At 45.5% G+C, this 7,349-nt stretch overlaps 1 pseudogene; it reads right to left on the bottom strand.

Moving 5' to 3' along the window:
• Nucleotides 1–3,778: 3,778 nt before the first annotated feature.
• On the bottom strand, nt 3,779–3,951 carry LOC148152306 (U2 spliceosomal RNA; annotated as a pseudogene).
• Between the last annotated feature and the right edge of the window lie 3,398 nt (nt 3,952–7,349).

Here is a 7,349-nt window from a genome sequence, read left to right as displayed (position 1 = left end):
CTGGTGTTGTGTGATTTTTAACTTTGTACACCCCAGTCCAACACCAGCATCTCTGAATCATCCTCACATAAGCCTTCTTCTTCCTCTTGACAAGAGCTAAACTTCAATGGCAAACCATGGTTCTCTCTCTCGACAACTACCTCCCTGCCTGATAGGTATATACTTATCAAGGACCCACAGTAGCTGTTCCTTGAATAAGCTCCACATTTCAAGTGTGTCCATCCCCTGCAGTTTCCTTCCCCATCCGCTGCATCCTAAATCTTGCTGAATCACATCATAATTGCCTTTCCTCCAATTACACCTCCTTCCCTGCAGTATATACCTATCGTGCACAATGCTATTGTGAACGTAACTGAACTGTAGTCACTATCGCCAAAGAGACCTCTTCTCTGTGCAGGAGAACATTGTGACTCTCTGACAAGTTTAGATTTGACACTGTTAGACTGACGCATGCAAATGTCAACACTGTTACTTTTACAAATACTAAAGTGAAATGTGTCTATTTTTCAGTAATTCTGTACTCACCAGATTATGTCAGACCAACATTGTTGAGTTTAGTGCAATTTTGGCGAGTGGCTGAAGATCGAGGGCAGTCTTACAGAAGTGTCGCATTGTCCGTCCATTCTGAGACCCCAGTCCCCATGAACACACTCCTGCCTTGACACAGGCACTGTGACTCCACAGTGGAGCTGAGCACGGACCACGTTGGTGTTTTCCAAATCCTAGTGAAGACCATACACTGTTTTCCAGCTGTCACTGAACTGTCTCCTGTCTGCCAGAGCTTTGAGAATTTCTAGGTACTAACAGAGAAGTTCTGTGCTCTGAAAAAATAAGCATTGAATCATAATAAATTACAGCAATAACTCACATTGTTTACTGATGAGCATTCATCTAATTAATTGCACATCTGGCATACCCACATATAAATCGGCCCATTAAATCCTCATTTATAGCTACCCCCAGAATCTTGACCCTTACCTGGTCCTGGAGAGAGTGACCTACAGCCTGCAGCCAAATGACACAAAGTGCTTCCACCAGCCAACACACTGTCAAACGTAGTCATTCATTATTCTGTCTGAATGTGACATAATTCAGAAAAACCAGCATGAATGTCTTATGGCAATTAGTACTCGATATTGGGGAGGTGATGCCCTAGTGATATTATTACTAGACTGATTTGGAGATGCCAGTGTTGGGCTGGGGAGTACATGAACCACCAGATGAAGGAGCAACGCTCCAAAAGCTAATGTGCTTCCAATTAAACCTGTTGGACTATAACCTGGTGTTGCGTGATTTTTAACTATTGCGAGACTGTTAATCCAGATACCCAGGTAATATCCCAGGGACCTGACTTTAATCCGACCATGGCAGATGGTGGAATTTGAATCCAATGAAAATAGAGTCATAGAGATGTACAGCATGGAAACAGACCCTTCGGTCCAACCCGTCCACGCCGACCAAATATCCCAACCCAATCTAGTCCCACCTGCCAGCACCCGGCCCATGTCCCTCCAAACCCTTCCTATTCATATACCCATCCAAATGCCTCTTAAATGTCGCAATTGTACCAGCTTCCACCACTTCCTCTGGCAGCTCATTCCGTACATGTACCACCCTCTGCGTGAAAACGTTGCCTCTTAGGTCTCTTTTATATCTTTCCACTCTCACCCTAAACCCATGCCCTCTAGTTCTGGACTCCCCGACCCCAGGGAAAAGACTTTGCCTATTTATCCTATCCATGCCCCTCAGCCTCCGACGCTCCAGGGAATACAGCCCCAGCCTGTTCAGCCTCTCCCTGTAGCTCAGATCCTCCAACCCTGGCAACATCCTTGTAAATCTTTTCTGAACCCTTTCAAGTTTCACAACATCTTTCCGATAGGAAGGAGACCAGAATTGCACGCAATATTCCAACAGTGGCCTAACCAATATCCTGTACAGCTGCAACATGACCTCCCAACTCCTTTACTCAGTACTCTGACTAATAAAGGAAAGCATACCAAACGCCTTCTTTACTATCCTATCTACCTGTGACTCCACTTTCAAGGAGCTATGAACCTGCACGCCAAGGTCTCTTTGTTGAGCAACACTCCCTAGGACCTTACCATTAAGTGCATAAGTCCTGCTAAGATTTGTTTTCCCAAAATGCAGAATTAAGAAAAAATCTACAAGTAAGAGTCTGTCAATGATCATGAATCCATTGTTGAAAAAAACATATTTTATTCACTAATGTCCTTCAGGGGAGGCAACTGCCATCCTGACCTGGCCTGGTCTACATGTGACTCCAGACCCACAACAAGCTGCTTGGTTTTTAACTGCCTCTGGGCAATTAGGAATGGGAAATAAATGCTGGCTTGTGCCTTCATCTCATGATGAAAAACAAATTGATTTTGTTTAAATTTTCAATGATAAGGAGGGAGAGTACATCAGGTTAGTGTAGTTGATGAGTGAACATGGATTTCATAATTCCAGATTCCAGCATCCGCAGTAATTTGCTTTTATACTTTTATGGATTTCATAATGACTGACAATTTGAACATCAGAAATCTCCAAACTTACGGAATCAAACAGAGTGGTCACATGATTTTAAACTGGATCAGGAAAAGGAAACAAACAGAAGTGTTCAACAGACTAGGTGCTCTTGGGTTAATACCTTCAAATCCCACCCTGAAGTCCCGTTTGATTCACTGATGTCCCCGAGGGCTGGGAACCTGCGTTCTTACCTGGGTGAATCCAGCCTCTCAGGGTCGTGGTTGATAATAAAGTCTCAGACCCGTTGTTAACGCAGTGCAACTGTTTAATTGAGTTTAAAACTCCAGGATCCTGGACAAGTTAGAAAGGAAGGAATATTAATATGCTGTAAATAATTAATGAATTATTGTAAGATTATTATTGCATCCCTTTCTGAATTTCGACAGTACCTGTTTAAGATCTTTCTGCAAACACAACAGGAGGTTTTTACCTGAACAGAAGAACCCGTGATTCCAGGAGTGTAGGCCCAGGAGACAGGACCATTCGGAGGCTGATGCTCCACCGAGTGGATCCATCCACAGAGTCCCGAGATTAAGCCAGAGTGAGCTGTGCCCGGGGAAGCCCAGCAGACACCAACACTTAACAGCTGCCAGGATGACACTGAGATCCGGCGCCCCATAGTCTGACCCGATCCCTCAGAGCATTTACTCTGAAACAGCAGGTCGGAGGTCACAGTCGAGAGTGTGATGCTGGAAAAGCACAGCACCCCAGGGTGTAAAATCTTCATCATTGGAGGTCACTTTAGGGTTTATGCCCGAAACGTTAGTTTTCCTGCTCCTCGGAGGCTGCCTGACCTACTGTTCTTTTCCAGCGCCACTCTAACCTTGACACAAAGGCTGACAATAGAAACATCCAATAGAGCACCACGCCCAACAACTGAATAAACCTCCCCCCGACTTGGCTTTGTTTCAAAATATTAACAAGTTGTTAGCATAATGTCCTTGGGGGAGGGGGTGGGGAGACGGATAGACTTGCACCAGCACCAAGCTGGATTCTGAATAACCGTCACTGGGTTTGAAACACTGCTTTGTTTGTGCAGATGCTGCCAGATCTGCTGAGTTTCTCCAGCAATTTGTGGTTTTGTGTGCGCACGTGGTAGGTATGTTTTGTGCAAAATTTGGGGTTTGAGTTGCAGACCGACGCAAAGAGAAATGAAGCAGCTTACAAACTTTAAAAAGAAAGTGTGGTTCACACGCGCAGGCAAAGCACCAAAAACCTGAGCCATATACATGTTCTGAGATTTATAGATGAGGGGTGCACCGTTCCCAGAGGTACTGCAATACCAGGTCGATGCGTGGAATGGACGGAGCAAGCCCCTATTCCATCTCCCTGCTCCACAAATCAATTTAATAGATGGTCCCCAGATAAGGGACCTATCAGATATTAAACTGATAATGGAATTCATTTATCTCAAAAATCCACTTTGTTCATAAAATCATTTCTAAGTACATACAGAGGTTCTAAATTTGTTCTGCACGTTCTTTGCAGAGAAAAACAAATGATGCATTCCTCAAAGCATCCGTGCTGTTGCAAAAACAAAGGTATTTCCGACTCATACAGGAAACAATTTATGTTCATTTCAATGCAACAAGAGTCTGCTAATGAACAGACCCGCATAAAGCCCTTAGACGGCGGTTTTTCCCCACTGCATCTTGTCAGTAGCTGCCCTTGTCCCAAGCTTCAGTTTGTTCCTCTTAATGTTGTTTTGAACTTTGGAAAGCACCAGTCTGCAACACTCGGTCAAGGTCAGCTCCTTGTCACTGGAAAACCAACAAGCTTCAGAGAGACTACAAAGCAAGTCTATGGTTTGCCAGGCAGTGCATAGGTGTTCTGCTAAATGATTTTTTAACTAGGTAAAAACAATGACTGCAGATGCTGGAAACCAGATTCTGGATTAGTGGTGCTGGAAGAGCACAGCAGTTCAGGCAGCATCCAAGGAGCTTTGAAATCGACGTTTTGGGCAAAAGCCCTTCCTGCTGAAGGGCTTTTGCCCGAAACGTCGATTTCAAAGCTCCTTGGATGCTGCCTGAACTGCTATGATTTTTTAACTGTCTGCTCGGGAAACTATCCACAGAATCAACCCTCTCAAGATGCTACATGCTGACCCCTGCCTGATGGACTTGTGTTCAAGACTGTTTTTGTTAAAAGCCTTCGCTGGAGGAACAGCTGATACAAATTGTCCAACTACTTGGAGTGTTCTGCAGAAACAAGATCAGACTTATCCTTCACAACATAAATTCTTTACAGTGCGGATAGAGGCCTCTCAGCCAGTTAATTCTGCACTGACCCCTCAAAGGGCATCCCATCCAAACCTAGTGCCCCACATTATCTCCATATCCCAGCTGTTAACCATGGCTAATCCAGATAGCCTTCGCATCCCTGGACAGCCAATCCACCTAGCCTGCACATCTTTTTACTGTGTGGAGCCCACACAGACACAGGGGAAATCTGCAAACTCTACACAGCCAGTCAACCAAGGCTGGAATCAAACACAGGTCCCTGGTGTTGTCAACCAAGGCTGGAATCAAACACAGGTCCCTGGTGTTGTCAACCAAGGCTGGAATCAAACACAGGTCCCTGGTGTTGTCAACCAAGGCTGGAATCAAACACAGGTCCCTGGTGTTGTCAACCAAGGCTGGAATCAAACACAGGTCCCTGGTGTTGTCAACCAAGGCTGGAATCAAACACAGGTCCCTGGTGTTGTCAGGCAGCAGCGATAACCACAGTACCAGCTCTGCACCAGGGTGAATGGAACTTCAGTACCTTGTGACATTTAGTGTTTGTGAACCAAAGGTCTGCACACAGCTTGATGCAGACACACACAAAGGTGGCCATTAGGGGGAGGATATGTGCTTCCCCATTTGGGATGGTACAGTGGCTCCGTGGTTAGCACTGCTGCCTCACAGCACCAGGGACCCATGTCTGCTGGGCTTCCTCCGGGTGCTCCAGTTTCCTCCCACAATCCAAAGATGTGCAGGTTAGGTGAACTGGCCATGCTAAATTGCCCATTGTGTTCAGGAATGTGCTGTTAGTCAAGGGAGAAATTATTGATCAGCCCAGTTCCCAAGGAAGATAGCCCCTTGGGACAGATGAGATTTATCCAATGATAAATGCTTCAGATGCAGGCATAGGTGGATGGGTTAATAAGTTTGCAGATGACACTAAAGTCAGTGGGGAATGGACAGTGCGGAAGAATGTTGCAGAGGCACTCGGATAAACTGCAGAATTGAGCTGAGAGGTGGTAAATGGAGTTCAATGCAGAAATGTGAAATGATTCACTTTGGGAAGAATAACAGGAAGGCAGAATACTGGGTAAATGCAAAGATTCTTGATAGTGTAGATGAGCAGCGAGATCTCGGTGTCCATGTACAAAGCTCCCTGAAAGTTGCCGCCCAGGTTGATAGTATCTTTAAGACTTTATTCCTGATGAAGGGCATTTGCCCGAAACGTCGATTTTGCTGAAGCTCCTCGGATGCTGCCTGAACTGCTGTGCTCTTCCAGCACCATTGATCCAGAATCTGGTTTCCAGCATCTGCAGTCATTGTTTTTACCTAGTATCTTTAAGGCGGCATACGGTGCCTTTATTGGTTTTATTGGTCGAGGGATTGCGTTCCGGGCCTATGATGTCATGCTGCACTGTACAAAACACTAGTGGGGCCTCACTTGGAGTATTGTGTACAGTTCTGGTTACCCCACTACAGGAAGGATTTGGAAGCATTGGAAAAGATGCAAAGGAGATTTACCAGGATGTTGCCTGGTCTGGAGGGAAGGTCTTATGAGGAAAGGCTGAGAGACTTGGATCTGTTCTCATTGCAAAGAAGATAGCTAAGAGGGGATTTAAAGAGACATACAAGATGATCAGAAGATTAGAGTGGACAGTGAGAGTTTTTTTCCTAAAATGATGATGTTGTCTTGTATGAGGAGGCATAGCTGAGGGGTGATAGATTTAAGATAGATGTCAGAAGCAGATTCTTTACTCAGAGAGTGGTATGGTAGTGGAAAGAAGGTTTACCAGGATGCTGCCTGGACTGGAGGGCTTGCCTTATGAAGAGAGATTGACTAAGCTCCAACTTTTCGCTCTGGAGAGAAGGAGGAAGAGAGGTGACCTGACCGAGGTGTACAAGATAATGAGAGGAATGGATAGAGTCAATAGCCAGAGATTTTTCCCCAGGGAAGGATTGACTGGCACGAGGGGTCACAGTTTTAAGATATTAGGAGAATGGTACACTTCGGAGCAGCGAGAGGCTGGAGCCGGGAGGAGGTGACGTTGGTGCGAGGTGATTGTCAGGAAGGCCAGTAAATATATTTAAACTTCTTACCTTCAGGCCAGCGAGGGAGGACCGAGCAAATGACTTCTGGGAAGGGTAAGTAGAACAGTTTATATTTGTGTGATTGCATTACCCGAGACACTACTCGGGTAGTGTCTCCCACCCATTGTCCTCCTCTAACCTAAAAAAACGTTGTGGGAGCCAGATTGACAATGTGAGGTAACTAGTTTATTTCCTAATCCTAATTTTTAGTAGTCACTTCGGGAGTTAGAATATTGGGAATGGAGTTTAGGGCAGTGGAATGTTCCTCCTGCAGAATGCAGGTAAGAGTCACCACTAGTGTCCCTGCTGACTACATCAGTGGGAAGTGCACCCAACACCAGCTCCTCGAAAACAGAGTTAGGGAACTGGAGCTGGAGTTGGATGAACTTTGGATCATTCGGGAGGCAGAGGGGTCATTGACAGGACTTAGAGAGGTAGTCACTCCCAAGATAAAAGAAAAAGACATATGGGTGACAGTTAGGGGACAGAAAGGGAACCGGCAGGCAGTGC

This window comes from Chiloscyllium plagiosum, unplaced genomic scaffold (assembly GCF_037043375.1).
Source record: "Chiloscyllium plagiosum isolate Xiang-an unplaced genomic scaffold, Cpla_swu_hap1 HiC_scaffold_1, whole genome shotgun sequence".
Classification (NCBI taxonomy): domain Eukaryota; kingdom Metazoa; phylum Chordata; class Chondrichthyes; order Orectolobiformes; family Hemiscylliidae; genus Chiloscyllium; species Chiloscyllium plagiosum.
Note: the sequence above shows the minus strand (reverse complement) of the source record. Positions and strands in the feature narration are given on the sequence as shown.